Consider the following 19,233-nt stretch of genomic DNA (forward strand, 5'->3'; position numbering starts at 1 on the left):
TTTCCATCCCCTTATATCTTTTTTTTCTACACATTTCAACCTATAAAAAGCATGAAAAATTGGATTTTGACACATTTACCTAAATAAACAATACAGAATAAAAAACTGCATTTTTACGCCTTCACCTCCACAAGCAATACAGGAAAAAAAAAATGCATTTTGATATTTACCTCCAGAAGCAATAGAAAATTAAAAAACTGCGTGATAACTTGGAAGATTAAATTTCTAAGTGTTTATCATCGCTGTACTACAAACTTAAAATACCGCTTATAAGCTGATTGAATCTACGTCTTCCGTTATGTCAACCATGGAGAGAAGTGATTCAATTCATAGCGATGGACACGAGAATGATATATTAGACCCATGTCCCGCCAAGGAGGAAACAGTTGTATTTGGCAATGAGCAGGATGAAGTGAAGTGCAGTGGAGGTCTAGTATGGGTGGAAATAAAGAAACAATGCTGGATAGCAGGGCCTATGGTGACTATGAGTTTGTTAGAACACAGCTTGCAGGTGATATCTGTTATGGTGGTAGGCCATTTAGGGGAGCTTGCGCTCTCTAGTGCATCTGTTGCTACTTCCCTTGCAAATGTCTCCGGTTTCACACTGCTGGTATAATTAAAAGCCTTACTTTGCTAAGTTTGCTTCTATTGTAAGAGTTAACAGTTTTGCATACTTTTCTGAGATCCCTTTCCTTGCTACATTCCCAAAAATGAAAAAGATTCAGAAAGGTTGAAAATTTAACCATTATCCGAGAATCTGGACTCCTTTCCTTTCTGGTTGACTGGTGTCCTTATACACTTAGTTGCTGAGTCATAACATACACGAGCCCATAGATCTTGAACTGGTAACTGGCCGTTGTAAAGCCTAAAGTCAAAGACCTCAAAGTGCTCTGTTATATAGAGACCCCATCCTTGCAGCCCATATTTGATAGTTTTTTTGGTATTGCAACCGAGTAAATATTTCATAATGCTGCACTGCTGAAGCATCACGAGGAACAATATTGCATGAAGTTTTTGAAATGGGATTGCAAGTTAAGGAAAATGGGTGACCAAACTCCAGTTAGATGTGTGAAAGGAACAAATTACTACTTATAAGAGATGGGTTATTGCAAATGACTCAATATTGAATAGGCAGTGGCACTTATATAGCGAAAATACTATTTCGATATGTTGCATTGTTTGAAACATTATATGCTTGAAAAATATTTGATAAGAGGTGAAATACAGACTCAAATCATATGACAGACTTAAAGGCTTGTGATGTTCTTGTATTCAGGCTCTGCAAGTGCACTCCGGTGCTAAATACACATTCTAATTCTGTTTTCAATGACTCGATTCGGTCTGCATGCCTACCACACTGAATCGGCCTTAAGATAATCTCAACAATTGTTACGGTTCACTTCTTTTTGTAGAGTTTTGAACTCTATTATAAGCATATTTAAACAGAAAAAAGTGAATGCAGGCTTGCTTAGATGACCAACTGTTTCTCTTTATTTTGTACAGATAGGAATGGGAAGTGCATTGGAAACACTATGTGGACAGGCGTACGGGGCAAAGCAATATCATCTGCTTGGGATTCATGTGCAGAGAGCGATTCTTATCCATTTATGTGTGAGCATACGGCTTGCTATAGTGTGGGCTTGCATGGGCAGCATTCTAGTTGCATTTGGGCAGGACCCTTTAATATCCTTTGAAGCAGGGAAATTTGCTAGATGGCTGATTCCCAGCCTGTTTGCTTATGCCGTTCTTTAACCTCTTCAAAAATTTATCCTGTCACAAAGTATTGTCTTTCCCATGATGCTATGCTCTTCAATTGTTGTGTGTTTACATGTTCCCATCTGCTGGGCTTTGGTATTTAAAACTGGATTGGGTAATAAAGGGGCTGCCTTGGCAAGTAGCATTTCCAACTGGCTCAATGTGATACTTCTTTTACTAAATATAAAAATTTCGCCTGAATGCAAGAGGACATGGACATCCCTTACAAGAGAGGCTTTGCATGATATTAAAGAATTTCTCAAGCTTCCATTCCATCTTCACTGATGATCTGGTATACTAATTTAATATCTTAGCTACAAGATTTGGTCAAGTTGTCTATGTAACATGTCAGAGCATTTTTGTCTTTTAACACTTCGGAATGTTCAAATTTCATAGCATGTGAAGAACAGTTTGACAAATAGGCCAGATCAAGTTTTGTTCATCATGCCATAATGCAAGTTGTTAATAAGGCATGGCAGATTAATCGAAACTTATTTTATCAGTTCATTATTCTGTGGCTGTGTACAGCTTGCAGTATTGGTCCTTTGAAACACTTGTTCTCTTGTCAGGCCTGTTGCCCAATCCAAAACTTGAGACATCGGTTCTTTCAATCTGGTATGTATGTGTAATGTGAAAATTTCAATTGAATGAATTTTAACAAGGGCGTTTTATCTGGGCTAATCTTTTATATTTTGCAGCCTTAACACTTCTGCTCTAGCATATATGATTCCCCTTGGTTTTGGTGCTGCTGTAAGGTTAGTACATTTTACAGCTAACTAATAAATTTCTATTGTTTCTGTTGTTTAACCCAGAAAAAAATTTAGGATAGTAGATGATCAAAGATTTAATCCAAATCATTTTCAATCAAAATCTTTTGTAATATTTGCATGGCAGTACACGAGTTTCAAATGAATTAGGAGCTGGTCACTCAAATGCTGCCCGCTTAGCAGTGTATGTAGTGTTATTTATGATAATGACAGAGGCAGCCATGATGGGATGCCTTTTGTTCTCTATACGAAATGTTTGGGGTTATGCTTACAGCAATCAAAAGGAGGTTATTGATACTGTTGCAAGCATGATGCCACTGCTAGCAGCCACTTCACTTGTGGATAGAATCCAGACCTCTCTTTCAGGTTCGTATTTACCCTCTATAATCATATTTGAAGCTACAGAAATATTCATCTTGTAAGTCATGATAGCAAAAATGAACACTGCAAAAACATTTACTGTTGAGGTAATAACTTTTTGAAACTAATATTTCAGGCGTTGCTAGAGGATGTGGGCGGCAAAATTTGGGTGCTTATATTAATCTTGGGTCATGTGCTACATGGTCGGCATTCCTATAGCTGTCCTTTTGGCCTTTGTACTACATGTTGGTGACAGGGTCAGTTACTCTTTCCCCATTTACTTGATTCACAAAGCTCTGAAATTTATATTGGAGAGACTTGTTCAATTGTTTCCTCTTAGCAAAAGTAGACAAGGCACAAGGCGCTGTATAGGATGCTGGAAAAATGCTGGTGTTTACAATTTTGAAATCTTTAACATAGTAATCTGTTGCGGTTTTATGCACATTTCAGGGACTCTGGCTCGGAATTATCAGTGGCGGTTTTGTACAATCAACTTTACCATTCCTGATGACATCATATACAGATTGGGAACAACAAGTAAGTTACTCCAATCAGAATAGAAGACCTGAATTGTGTCAAACTTATTTTTAAAAGACCAATTTCAGTTTCCTTTTGATGATAAATTTTATGCACATGATCTCACTATTTTTATCTGGTGCTTCCATTAGGTGCATGTTTTATATTCACATGCACATAGCATCTAAATCAACAACTTTGTTTGCTCTTACATGAACGTTGGCTTTCTTATGGCCAGGCAAGAAATGCAAGAGAAAGAGTATTACATGAAGCTACTGATGATATAATACAGGTCTGTGCTTTTCATTCTGCTTTTAAGAGAAGGCTGATTTTTGGGAAATTCCTTTTAAATCAAGAATGAAAAACTTTGTGAGATAAAAGGCATGGTTTCAAGCAAAATGCTTTCATATTTCTAAGATGATCAATATTAGGAAGATTAGTTGCTGCACTTTCATGAATATTAGTAATTCCTTTCATTTACTTCCATGAATGTCATTAAACAGGATGATGAAAATTATCAACTTTGATGCTGACAAGTTTAGTAGTCAATGTTCAGACTCTTGAACATACATGGTTGAATTTTGGCTTTCTTCAACTCTAAAATGTGTTGAGGTACTTCAGCTGTAATTGCAATGCGTTATTAAATTAGACATTTTCTTTAATTTATTTATTATGTTTGATAGAACTGGAAAAAAAAGTGGCTTCATGTTTGGAAAATGGTCACTTGCAACTTACAAGTTAATGGCAAGCACTCCTGTTTAAAATTCAAATCAATATTCACAAGAACCATGCAATTCTTTTCTAATGTGATGTTATGTACCATTATTTTTCTTTAAGAAACTTTGAGCATTGACACTCTTGTTATGTATGTTATGTATCATAATCAATATCTTTAGCAATGTATAGAATCTTGTATGCAAGTTTCTGGATGAGATTGCGTGAGCAATTTTTCCATCAACGTTTGGAATCACACTCCGTGATTCATCATTCAACTCCTTAAACTCTCTTGCATCCTAATATGTTAATTGTTTTTATACTGTCAAAGCAACTATAAATGATCCAACAAATAGAAACAATTAACATATCAGTTCTAATATCATATTCAATAATTAATCATGATCTCACATAGAATCTATAATAATTTCATAATGTGTTACAATATAGCTTGACTCATTAATTATATCTCTAACAAATAAATGCTTGCATATTCAAAGATAATTCATTCGTTAATCACAAAGTAGCTACAACTAATATATTTGTGTCAACCTATAGCCCCTAAATAACTCATTGTGTCAATAATCCATATTCTAACAATCCATGTGTGAGTAATCTTGAATAATGACACAACAAAAATCTTAGTGTTATTTGAGGAAATTCTAGGTCATTAGGAAAGATAGAAGGTAAAATTTGATAATTATCATACTCAACAAAATTCTATCAACACTTCAATATCTAACGACACCCCAAAAAAAGAATCCTTATGAACATCAATTATATCCTAAAACAAAACTATTGTCTATAACCTATGAAAACATCATATGAATTTGTAGTATCATCAAGAACCACATAAGGTAGGGTCCCACAAACACTTTTTATGCTAAGAACATTTTTGTGCATGTTGTTATACTTTATACTCACCATTTATATACCCAATTTTAGATTAAATTTCATAATTATTGAACACCACTCATTATTTGAACACTTAAGTTCAAATACATCAAAGTACGAACACACAAAGTGAATGTCAAAGTTTACACACACCTTACAACATGCAACATAGGTGAATGTCAATGTTCTACATTGTTCACAGAAAATGAATTTGAACGTTCAAACATATAAACACATACCAAAGTATAACACAAGATACAATTTTTTTATAAATCTTCACATAAAGTAAACTTGAAGTTCAAATATGCACAAAGTGAATGCCAATGTTTCAACATGCATCACAAAATTTAGTTCAACTAGGCTTGAAGTAAATATTAGAGCAATACACAAAATAAATGACAAAGTTTACACACACCTTACAATATGCAACACAACATGAATGTCAATGTTAGTTCAAACATGCAACATAGGTGAATGTCAATGTTAGTACATTGTTCACACAAAATGAATTTGAAAGTTTAAACACATAAACACATACCAAAGTACAACACAACATATAGTTTTTTTAAATACACAATCCACACATATATAAAGTAAATGCTTAAGTTTAAACACTCTCATTAGTGAATGCCAAGGTTTATTATAGTCTTTACATAAAGCGAATGTGAAGTTCAAACATACTTCCAACATATACAAAATAAATGGTAAAGTTTATAAATCTTCACAAAAAGTAAACTTGAAGTTCAAACATGCACAAAGTGAATGCCAAATTAAAAAACCCTCCACATAAAATGAATGCAAACGTTCAAACGTGCATCACACAAAATTAGTTCAACTAGGCTTGAAGTAAATATTGGAGCAATACGCAAAATAAATGACAAAGTTAAAACACACTTCACACAAAATTCGCTCAATCACACACAAAGTGAATATAAAATGTTAAAACACATTTCACACATACAAAGCATACAAGTTTTAACATGCACATAAAGTGAGTGCCAAAGTTAGAACACTCTTGAAATTGAAACATGCACCGAAAGTGAATGTTAAAGTTCAAACAGTGAAATATACACAAAGTAATGCCTAAAATTCATACACACTTTGTGGATGTCAAAGTGAAAGACACTAAACTAATTAAGTTTAGAAGATACTTCAAACAAACATATAATATATACCAAAATTCAAACACACACACACACAAAAGGGAATGCCAACAAAACAATATTTCAGGAACTGATTCAAAAATGTAACACATTCTCCAGTTTTGGATATTAAATATTGCATTATCTTGTAAATTGTCCAGATTTACAAATTACATTTACATCAATTTTAACAATTGATTAAAAAATGCAACATTTTCTTCAATTTTAGATATTAAATATTGCATTTAGTACCATTCATATATTTGAAACATTTTTCTCAAATTTTGTATATCACATTCATTACTTGATTTCAGCTTCCAACTCTACCTATCAAACACTCAACAAACTCAACAAACTATAGTTTAAATTTAAGTCAATTTTTCTGCAAATAAATATAGAACTATCATTAAAATAAAACTAATATAAAAAGATTCAATGAATAATTTTAATGAAAATATATGAATATTTATGCAATATTATAGAACCTTTTAGATGCACCAAAACTTTCAAATAGAACAAATATCTTACCAAAAATCTGCCAAACTCTGTTATACAAATATACAAAATGATAGTCTAGACAAACTATGTTCTAATACAAAAAAATAAAATAATATATTTTGTTTTGTTTTTTATTAACAAATGCAACTCTAAAATATCACTTATCTGTGTCACTGTCATAAAAGCACACTCCACCCCCTTGTTGATGCACGAAGCAAAGGTAATGACACTTATTATGTGGATGCAAGTGCATGTTTTCCAGTTACAACCTAAAACAGTACAATTAAAGTCAGATAGAAAAAGGAAATGGGGAGGTAAAATTAAATTTTGTTCTGCATTGATTGTAATAACAATTGATATACTCTTATTCTACATGCATTACTGTGCACTCTTGGAGTCACTCTGCAGACATGGCAAAGATACTTATGACAGTATTAGAGAATGCCAATTGCCTCTGGCACGTCAAATGATGGAACCAGATCCAAACATTTTCCACTGTCCCATGTTTCCAATGTTGCAAGCTGCTTGAATATTTATTGGGTTATCAGTTATTTCTAAAAAAATTAGTAAAAACTAGAGCTCACAAAGTCAAGCCTATGAGGCCATGGGCCTGTTAAATTTTCTGCATAGCAGAATACAGATCTACCTAGAAAGCAAAATTTTATTCTATTTTATTTTATTTTTTCAAAAAAACAGAGCAAAAATAGAAGAAAAGAAATTCTATTAATTCATAATCTGTTGAATGTATGGTTTTATACAAAGAGCCGCCACCCCATTAGGAATGGAGGAAACAAAGAAGAACAACCGCGAAACTGGCTGGTTACGGTGAAAGAGAAGACTGGAGTCAGATCCGTGAATTACGGAGGTAACAGAAGTTGTTACGCTAACAGGTCAAGACTACCCTGAGATGGCGCCATTTGCCCAAGAGTATTGGCAACATCCAAAGCTTGAGTGTTTATATTTATCATACCATCTATGCATCGATGCAATAGTTGTTTTAACTAGTTTTAGAGACCTTGGAAGGAACATTTTCTTGTGTATTGAATGCTTGCATAAATTCAATCTCATTATTAGATGAGAAAACCACTTCATTGTTGTGTTCACCCAACTCGTGTTTGACTTTTTTTCTGGTCAAGTTTATGAAAGATGTCATAAGCACATCTTAAACTATCAGTGGATAAACCATCAACATATTATAGAGAAACTAAGTAATAGTTGGCAAGCCACGAGCATTTTCCAGGACTTTTAAACCTCTACAATTATTAGGTGTGGTCACTATTAACCTTGACTGTAAATCTAATCACTGAAAAATTAAAACTGCAATTAATATTGAATCCATGTCAAATTAAACGAAGTCGATAGCATTAATCCAATCAGACCAAAGATCTTTCACAAATACCTCTGCAAACTAAACAAATAGGGCTTCAATTAGAGACAATATATAAATGAGATACCAAGGCTACGAAAAGAGATTTCCAAGAGAATCGAGCTTTAGAATTATCACATTTGCAAACCTTTGTCTCTGCTTTATGATAACAGATTAGCCTTGTTTCAATACTACTGTGGAAGTTCTGACTACTACTCATCCTCTGAATGGTAGTTGCAGAGAATTAAGAGGATCTACCTTTGTGAACAATGATAAATAGATAAATGTCACGAAAATTTTTCCCTCAGAATATTTCCATGTAATAGTGACACCCCACTTTTGGGCAGAAGTGTAAATTTTTGGATCGACGGGATTTGATTGAAATCTAAGAGAGGATAGAAAATTCCTTATACAAGTAAGTCCAACTCTCAAACCAATACCTAATCCTATTTTAGTGATTATTTTATGTGTTGTCTTTTATGACTACGAAGTAGCACAGTATAAAATATGCCCACGTCATAGAGTTTGGAAAGTAACTATCTAATAAGCTCTAATACGCAAGCAATGTACTCTGAAAAGACCAAAATACACCATTAAAACCTGCAACGTGGCTACTTTAAAAACTTCAAGAAGCAGAGGACATGGAAAAATGCATCAAAAAACTTATCTCAACCAAGACAACATGAAATGAATTAGTCTCACTACGAGATTTAATAGGTTAAATGCAATTACACAAGATTTCCGCAGTTTAAATGCCATTTACATAATCTACAATTACTCAATCACATGAAAGAAAAAATGTCAAAAACAATTTTCAAGTTAGGGATCATACACACAGAGAAACAGTGAACCTCCATTTGTACTGCAAATTGAAAGATCATTGAAGACTGTAGAAATTAAACCGCGATTAGAATACCTAAGCTTAATGCTTAGGACAACGCAATAAATTCCAGACAACAGCAAAATCCTCAACCTATCATTTTTAATCTCAATTTCAATTCATTTGGAATATGGGATTAAGATAAAAGCAGATGAATTTGGGATTCAGGTAAAGGCAGACATTTAGAATATGGGACCAAGATAAAACACAATTTTCGATGTAAAGAATGGCTAGTCGGTGGGAGGAAAAAACAACAGATAGACATACCTGAATGGAGACTAAGCCCAGAATCTCAATTTCAAAGCTCTGATGCGGAGATCGGAGATTGGAACTAGCTTGCAACACAACTTGCTATGCACAAGACAAAGGCAATTCAGACTTCCTCCCAAATATTCCTGCATAAATCAATTGCTCTCTCTGCCTTCTGCTTTCCCTCTTCCTATGTAAAATTATAAAACCAACCCAAAAAAAAAAAAAAAATCATCGAAAGACAGACCAGACCAGCATGCATGCTATACAAAACCCTTATCAGAAAATATAAAAAATCCTAACAAAAACAAAACTAACATAAAACTCCAATAAAAGACATCGAACATAAAAAATAAGAAGAAAACATTAGCAAAAGAGGAAGTGATGAGGAGCACCCCGCTGGAAATCACCATTTATAAGAGGTTGAAAACATGTTTTTTAAAACGGTCATGCTTTTTTTTTAACAGTCATGTTTTTATTTAACAGTCATAATAGCTAACGGTCATTGTTTTTCTATAACAGTCATGTTTTTATTTAACAGCTAAGGGTCTTGCTTTTTTAAACAGTCATGCCGCTCCAGAGAGCCCTTATTGCTCCTCAAATGGATGAACCCCCAAATAATAAAGAGCATATTTTCTTACTAAAATTTTAATCTGAAATTATTCATTTACTATTTATAGGAATAAGATTTTATTATGATGTTTAATTTGGATAAGAATGTTAATTAAATAAATTGGAAATTAATTAAAAATGTAATTTAGGTTAGTCAAATAAATTATATACAACATAAATTAATTTGAATTAAATTAATGATAGTTGATATTCATAATTTAGAAATAGTTAGTATTAAGAAATCAATTGAAAATGAAAGGTGTTGATAGCTTATTATGTAATGGTAATGTTATCTAATAAAATCAATTTGCTACATTCTTCAAAAAATTGATAATTTTAACATGCTCATTGTTCTTAAATTTGCACTAATTTAGAAAATACGTGTGAGTCCATCTCATAGATCTATGATATGCCCAAGTATAATCAATTTCATCTGTAGATTTTAAGGAATTAAATATTAGAAAACTAAGGAAATTAAGAATTAATTACTCAAACAATTAAATATGAGAGTAAATTGGAAAATGGAGAGGAGGCCAACTAAATATGGATGGACCATGAGAGTGTTAGAGTGTTATGAACAACATAGGAAGTTACCCCTATAGGAAAATAATCACATAGAGATAGAATTTAACAATGTGTGAGAAATCTAAAGAATAATGATGACATGAAAGAAAATAAAAAATGGGTAGTTTGATAGCCTAAACTAATGACTTGGTATTAAATTCACCAAGTCTTGTGAAGCCCATATGTAAAAATCTAATTCTCATGATGATTTTTGCCTAAAATTGATCCTAAGTTATAGAGTCGTTGGATTTTTTTCAAGATATGCACAAAATTTATGTTGACATCTATAATCTAATTAATATATATTGAATAAATAAAAATTCAATAGCGATGATGGTCATCCTTTGTGTCACATCCACCATGTCAACCACTTTTTTAGTAGAGGACTATGGGAAAATAAATAAACAAACAAAAATAATCAATTTGAAAAATAAATGAAATAAGACAAAAGGAGGATGAAAAGTAATGGTGTAGGCATGGGTGTCATTGAAGGGGAATGATGAAGCTTACTATTCCTTTATCAGGCAGGGTGTCATCCTATCCTCATTTATGAGGTCTTTATGATACAAACGAGAGTGAGAAGAAAGAGGAAATCATTGTGGCTCCCCTAGTAGACACATAGTATAAGCGTTAGAGTAGGGAGAGTGCACAAAGGTTTGATGAAAAAGGGGTTGAAGATAAATACAATTTGACATAATACCATGAGGTGAGGATAGACATGAAATAGAATTGTTGAAAATTATTTAGAAAATTTCAAGAAAAATGTAGTTAGCAGGTGTACAAAGACCAAACTAAATAGCCTTTGATTGTGTCCTCTTGTCTACACCACAATGAGAGCTTCTAAACAAATTATGGACTTTCATCAAGCCAAATGGAAGGAGAAATATTAAGAGATGGCATGCAAAGGGAAGATGGGAGTGCAAAGGAGGGATGATACTCTCCTCTGAAGCAAGTTCAATGTCTAAGGAAGGAAAGATACACACAAAATGGATTTGTTAAAAAGGCTTTAGGAAATTTTGACAAATGTCATTGATAGGTGTAGACACAAATATCACAACCATTGCTAACATCTTCCCCCCTTGTGCTTTAACTAGAGCTCATGAACAAGCTATGAGCTTCAATCTTTAGAGAAATTAGTCATGTACAGGAACATGAATTGTCACCCTTGTTTTATTTTCTTTAAGTTGAACAAGTTGGTTAAATATATTATATGTGCTTATAATAGAGTTATGTGTAGAATATATGCATATATAATATGGTGGTTCTATGCATTTAACTTGAATGTCTCATGGGTTGAGATTTTAGCCGTTAGCTTCTTGTTGTAGAAAACTTTGTGTAAGGACCACCACTTAGTTAAAATATTAAATTACATAATTAAACTTAATCTCATATAATTAAAAACACATTAACACGACTTTCTCAAATATATATTAAAATAAAGACAAAATTATATTTTTTTACATAATGTCTAAGTAGATGAGCCAAGAGATAGGCAAACATAAGGAATTTATTTCGTTTATAAGGTTGGTTCCAATAATGCATAGCACACAGAATTTATAAATGTTAAAACTTATCAAATTCATGTAAAATCCAGTAAAAATATAAGAATAAAATTGACATGTAATAATGGAGCGCAGGAGAAGAGATGAAGAAGAGAGAAATGGAAGCAGTGAGCAGAATTAAGGTGTAGAACAAGGTAGGATCCCAACATTCAATAGAGGCAAAGGGAAAGTGTGTCTATGGCATGGAGAAACCAATTATAACAAATGAAGTGATGAAGTTGGAAAAGAAATCCCCATGGAAGATTTACACAGTTGGGCCAAAAAAAAAATGGAAAATCTAAAACATGGATGGTGGGGAAATCATAATCCACAATGGTTTTATGAAGGAGGGCAATGGATTGACAAAAGTTCTTTGGCCATAAGCATGGAAAATCGATATACAGACAAGGGCAGATATCAAATGAATCATAAGGAGACTTGGCAAATTCAGAAGCATAATGATATTAATAAAAGTAGGACTAGATTCATTAATAGAGGATTTCAAAGGCCAAACCAATATTGTGGTAGATGGGATCTACCGTGGATGCAAAGGCTATGGAAAAATCATCCAAAGGATCATATCAATAAGAACAATCATAGGTAGCAACAATCTTATGGGCAAAAAAATAGATTATCGAAAATCCTTAACAAACAAGGGTTTAAAAGAGGTAGGAACAGGTGGTCCAAGAAAATTGATATGTTGAATATGGATTCACCTAATAATTGGAGAAATAAGGGGAAGATAGTGCTAGGGAAAGAAGGTGGAATTCAAACCAACAAACCATGGAATGGAAACAATAATAAGACCAATGAGGAAGGCACATTGAATCTCAATTTAAATAAAACTGGTATGTCTTCAATCCCTCATGTTCAAATTGATGAAACTAAAATCAATCAAGATAGGAAAAGACTTAAAAATGTAGGCATTTTTGTTAAATGGGGTGGAGGGTTGAAGGATATGGGAAGGATTGAAAATCGGTGTTATTAGAAATGGGGTCCCAAGCTATGTGTGAAATCGCTACCCAATGGTTTTTTCTTGGTAGAATTTGCTAATCTAAAAAATAAAGTAAAATGATTAAAATAGTGGGCCACACTATTTAGAAAGCGTTGGTATGCACCTAGTTGAATGATATCCACATTTCAATACATGGAAACACAGGTTGAGAAAGACCCAATGTGGATCAGACTATATAACATCCCTGTGGAATATTGGAGCAATGAGATATTCAGAGACATTGGAAAGGGGTTGGCAAATGTGAGATTTCTGGACCAAATATTGGAAGATAGGGTTTGAGGATCATATGCCAGAATGTGTATAGATATATCCCCTCATCAAAAATTACCTTCGGAGATAGAGATACATTCCAAGTATAGAATCTGGATACAAAAAGTGGAGAGGGAAGATCATGCAATCCTTTTCCCTAAGTGCAAATAAAAGGTTCATGATATATTAGATTGTAATGGGATGGTTGAAATTAACAGGGCTAACCAATATAATTAGAATCTACTCCAATGCATATCCGAAGAGGTAAGAATTCCGAGCAAAGCACGGGTTTGAATGGAGACTTGGACATGATGGTAGACTTCATGAACAAAGAAGAGCACAAGATGGATCTCCTAAGCCACCTTATTGTTGAAGAAATGTGTGGCACCTAATCCTATTAGGAAAATGAGGAGTGTATCTTGATCACAGAAGAGCTTAATTCTGATAAGAGGAAGATGGTAGAAAATCTTACTAATAAGCAAGAGGAAGTTTTGGGAGAGCGGGAATTTGAGCCAGAGGAGGAGAGTGAGGCAAGAATTGAACATAGAACTCAAGAGTTGGGAAAATGTAAGGAGACAAGCTTAGACATAGAAGTGGATCTAAACCAGGGGCCTATTGGAATGACTGAGAACACTAATATGGAGGAAGAGGAACTTCTAGTAGCTAATATATGCAGAATGGAGGATTGGAACAAAATAAATATAGATAATGAAGAAATAGAGTAGGAAGAGGTAGATCTAGTCTCTGATGATTCAAAATTTGAGACTAAAACGAATTATGAGGATGCCACTACAAACATAATGGCAAAACAAAGCATAATGTAGATGCAATCTAACATAAAGAAACCAAACATTGAGAAGAAAAAACAGAGGGGACGAAAGTCCAACAAGGTAAAGTTAGAAATGGCAGGGAGTGCTAGGGGACAAAGAAAGCTCATAAATGGGAAGGAGATACTCCTTCCTAAGGATCCATGAAGCTCACTACATGGAATACTAGGGGCTTAAAGAATGGCACCTAATTCAACATCAAATTGACACTAGCAAAGCAGATATTTTTCTATTGCAAGAAACCAAATGGAGAATGGAGGAGATTTAGAAAAGGTTGAAAATTTGGAGACTTTGTGAGGGATTTTTTGTGGAGTCTTATGGGGCATCTAGTGGATTAGGTATTCTATGTAATCTACTAACCATTCAATGCAATATGTTGTTGGAGAATTAAAATTGGATGGTTGTTAGATGTAAGCTTCTTAGCCAGAATAAAAATCTTATAATTATCAATGTATACGATCTAATATCTACCATAGATAATTTAGAGAACTTTGGAAAAGCATTACAAATTGAATAAAGCAGTAGAATGATGTAAAAATCATCGTAGGTGGAGATTTCAATGCCACTCTTGATAATTCAGAAAAATGGGAAGGTGCAAAATCTATGAAGAGTCCAAATGGAGTTCCAAAGATTTGATGATGAAAATCATCTCAGGGACATTCCAACCAAAAATGGAATATTTACCTAGACCAACAAGAGGCAAGGATTCACCAGCATTTCAAAAAAATTGGACTGGTTTCTACTATATGGGGATGAACAAATACTACAAACTCCTAAGAGGCAACCATACTTCCGTATACTAGATCAGATCATTTTTTAATGTCATTAACCATATGGTTGGATGGTGGGAAGGTTAGCTCTCCATTCAAATTCGAGAACATGTGGCTCATGGACCCTTCCATTATGAATCTGATGAAAGTTTGGTGGAATGAGATCAGAATTGACAATCACTCCAAACTTTACCTCCTCACAAAAAAGCTTTCCCATTTTAAGAATAAGCTAAAAGAATGAAATGAGGAGCATTTTAAAAATATATTTGAAGAGAAATCTAAAATAGAGGAGCAACTCCAATAGCTACATGAAGATGTCATTTTGAATGGGATGACTATAATAGAATTTGAAAAAGAAAGGGAACGTAAGGCCCAATTGTCTGTACTATTGGCAAGAGAGGAAACATACTGGAGACAAAAATCTAGAGAAATATGGTTGAAGGAAGGGCATAAAAACACTAAGTTTTTCCACAAGTCTACTAATGTTAATCAAAGCAGAAAAAGAATTGTAAAAATTCAAAGGGAAGATGGCACAATGACACAAACCACGGAGGAGGCAAATCAAGAAGAAGTCAGATATTTTCAATGTATAATGAATAGAGATGCTCCAATTCATAATGATGAAATGGATAGATTTCTAACTAGAATACCTTCATTAATCAGTGAAGCAGATTATCTAGAATTATACAAGCCACTCTCATTAGAAGAAGTCAGAATTGTCACATTTTAATTCAACCTTGATAAGAAGCAAGGCCAAATGGATTTCCTCCTAGATTTTTCCAATACTTTTGGGATATAGTGAAGCATGATTTATGGAAGGCGGTGGAAGAGTCCAGGAGAAAAACAACTATGCTTGGGGTAATAAACCACACTTTTATTGCATTATTGCCTAAAAAGAAAGAAGCTCAGAGTATGAAAGAATACAGGCCAATAGCACTATGCAATATGACTTAGAAAATTATCACCAAGGTCATAGCTAATAGGCTAAAAATTGTAATAAATCAGGTGATTTCAGATGTACAAAATATTTTATCTCCATGAAGGTCAATTGTGGAAGGAGTCATTGTGGCGCATGAAGTAATTCACTCAGCTAGAAAACTCGAAGCTCCTTGTATGATTGTTAAGTTATATATTTCAAAAGCATATAATATTGTGGATAGATAGTTTCTCCTCAAAGTATTTAGAAAATTTGGATTTGAAGATAGGGTTGGAAGCTACATCAAAACCCCAAAGTTTTCAGTGCTTGTTAATGGTATGTCGCATGGATTCTTTGAGTCAACTAGAGGGATCAGACAAGGTGACCCACTATCACCCTTTCTTTACATAATCATGGTGAAAGCATTGGGTAGAGCTATTACATAGTGCGGGGTTAAAGGGCATTGGTAGGGTATAAGCATCACAAATGGTATGGACCCAACCACCCATCAACAATTTTTTGATGACACAATTCTATTTGGGAAGGCTTCTAGATGTGAAGCAAGGTATATAAGGAAGCTATTAGATGACTATAGCATGGCTTTTGGATAGAGTGTCAATTGGAGGAAATCAAAGGTTTTCTTCCTCAACACTTAGCCCAGTCTTCAAAGAGAAATAGTTTGAATTCTTGGATTGAGAACATGTTTTCCAGGGAAATTTTTCGAGATACCACTATTTGTTGGGTTGAATAAAAAAATGTTATTGGGAAGACCTCATCAACAGATGCAAAAGAAGGATGGAACTATGGAAAGGTAAATGGCTAACATTTGCTGAAATAATTATAATGATCAAAATAGTCTTATTTGCAATATCAATTTACTCTATGTCATGTTTGAAGATCCTTGAGGTAGTAATAGACAACCTAATCAATATTTTGAGGAAATTCTTTTGGAATGGGACCAATGACTCTCTCTAATCTCATGGGACAAGATTTGTATTCCTCATGAAGCAAGAGGGGATGGTGTTAAGCAACTCAATATCATGAATGTTGCAATGGGTGCCAAACTTGTTTGGAGTATGTATCTGAACAACTCAAAATGGGCTCAGACATTGAGAAAGAAATTTTTATCAGAATCCTCACTATTATAAATCCTCCCAAAGGCTCTGCCTTTTGGAAATTTATACTTGATATTAGGGACATAATTATCAAACATATCACTTGGAATGTTAAAAATGGACAAATGGAATTGTTTTGGGATGACTCATGGGATGGTCATCAGGAACTATGAAAATTGCAAGATCTGGAAGATATTAGGAGGAAAATAATTAATGTTTAGGGGAGGAAAGTTAGTGACTATGGATATATTACAAGTAGAAACAACATTCCAAAATGGGAATGGAAGTCACTAAATGGGTTGAATGTCCCTCAAGATCAAAAAGTCAAATTAAAAAAAAATATTAAACTCCAGATGTATAAATGTCTCAGAACAAGATGACACTATAAGATGGTGTGCATAGATGGATGGAGAATATAAAGTCAAGGTGGTTTATAAAGTGAAAGAAGTTTCTTTGGAGGGTGAGCAATGGCCGAAGGACTTGCTATGGGGAAAGTATTGTCTACCTAAAACAGGGGTCTTCTCTTGGCTGGCAATACAAAATAGGATTTTGACTCAAGACAGACTGATCAAACTCGGCATCCTTGGCCCTGGTAGATGTCCATTTTGCAAATGCAGAGATGAATATGTTGACCATATACTACTTCTATGCCCTTATGTAAAGGATTGTTGGAAACATTTCACTACAATTCTCAATTTACAAGGCGCTACACCATTCAAGTTGAAGGACTAGTTTGGTATGTGGCTAAAATGGAAAGAAAAAGGCGTGTTTGGGTGTTTATGGTAGGTGATCCCCTCATCAGTTATATGTAAACTATGGAAGAAACATAACATAAGGATATACAAAGATCAATCTATGTCAAGAGATAATCTAATAAAGAATATGGAGGCTTTAATTGTGAAATCAACAAATTCAACAACTAGAAACAAAACACTAAAAGCAAACAACTATACAAACTAGGATGAGAAAATGGTTAAACATTTTAAAGGTTTGATCATCCCCTCTCTGATTGGAAATAACATAACTAATCCAACAAAATCTTGATAGAACATGTAAAATGGGAACCACTAGAGCCTGGGTGGATTAAAATCAATTTTGACGGTGCCTCTTAGGGCAACCCATGCCCAAGTGGCATTGGCTATGTAGCTCAAGATGAGTTTGGAGTTGTCATTTTCAAAAGAGCTGAATCAATAGGAATTTATACCAACAATTTGGCAGAATTCAGGGTGACATAGAAAGGTTTAGAACTAGGGAAGGAGATTGGAGCATAAAAAATCATCTTGAAGGTGATTCTCTTATAACTATCAATGATATAAGACTTAATCGAACTCTAAATTGGAAACTAAGAATATGGATAGAGTCAATTAAAAGGATGGTTGACTTTATACAAACTTCAAAATTAGCCATGTATATTGGGAAGGTAATGACATGACAGATGACTTAACAAAAAAGGCATCGGAAGATAATATATATACCAATCATATGAAATGAATTTGGAAGGTGTTACTTGACATGTGTGATGGGGACATATATCATTATTAAAATGTGTGCCATTATGGGAGGTTAGCATAATAATAAATTGGTATGTGTTGGACTAGCTCATGTATCGATAAAGGACGTATAGACAACACATTTCACCTATAGATATTAAATTTGGAATGAATTAAGGGAAAGATGAATTATTCAAGAAATAGTTGGTGTTATATTAAACCTAAAATACAAATTAAATTGTAGTTATTTGTGGGTCAGACAATGCAAACCTTTGCAGTCCCTTCTCTATGTCACATCTCTCATTGTATGTGTGACAGTTACAAGACATTTTAAATAATATTCATGAATGCAATGGAAGTAATGAAATGAGTTAGGTACAAGGTGTCAAAATCCATCAAAAAGAGAAAAAGAGCGAAAGGGGGAAGGGTTGACACTTGAAATATTATAGTAGCTATACAAGTGAGTGCTCAAATAGAGAAAAAAAGAACTCAAAATTGACGGAAATTGCTGACAACCCAAGCCTCTCTCTAAAGTGTCTTGACACCATTAGGGCATTTCAGAGATGAATTGACGAGAGCCATAGGATGCACATTTTTTAGGGCTAATGCTCTTTGTGACATCTTTAATGGTAGAGGTGACATCTGGAATAACCAAAGACACTTCAAAATTGAGAGGCAAATTAGTGAAATGCTTTAATAGAGATGATGACCCTTTGCCAAGAAAAACCTAAGAATTCACAACCATATAAACTACTCTATGTGCAATTAGAAGATAACTATCTTTTATGGCATTAGGTTGTTCCTTCGCCCTAAATCACCCACTCATGTTAGAGGAATTTCACAAGTGGGCTAGATAGGAGGGTTGAATGTACAAGGATCTTGCGAGATTCATCCCATATTGTTCTATGGAATAACTCTAACCTTAAACATGTTACAATAGTTTTGGATATAATTAAAGATTATCATGTTATGATAGTATTATTATTAGAACAT

The 19,233-nt window shown here is 33.8% G+C and overlaps 1 pseudogene; it reads left to right on the plus strand.

Moving 5' to 3' along the window:
* The first annotated feature begins 469 nt into the window (after positions 1 to 469).
* LOC131075336 (protein DETOXIFICATION 16-like) lies at positions 470 to 3,925 on the plus strand (annotated as a pseudogene).
* The last annotated feature ends 15,308 nt before the right edge of the window (positions 3,926 to 19,233 follow it).

The sequence above is a fragment of the Cryptomeria japonica genome, chromosome 2 (assembly GCF_030272615.1).
Source record: "Cryptomeria japonica chromosome 2, Sugi_1.0, whole genome shotgun sequence".
Lineage (NCBI taxonomy): Eukaryota > Viridiplantae > Streptophyta > Pinopsida > Cupressales > Cupressaceae > Cryptomeria > Cryptomeria japonica.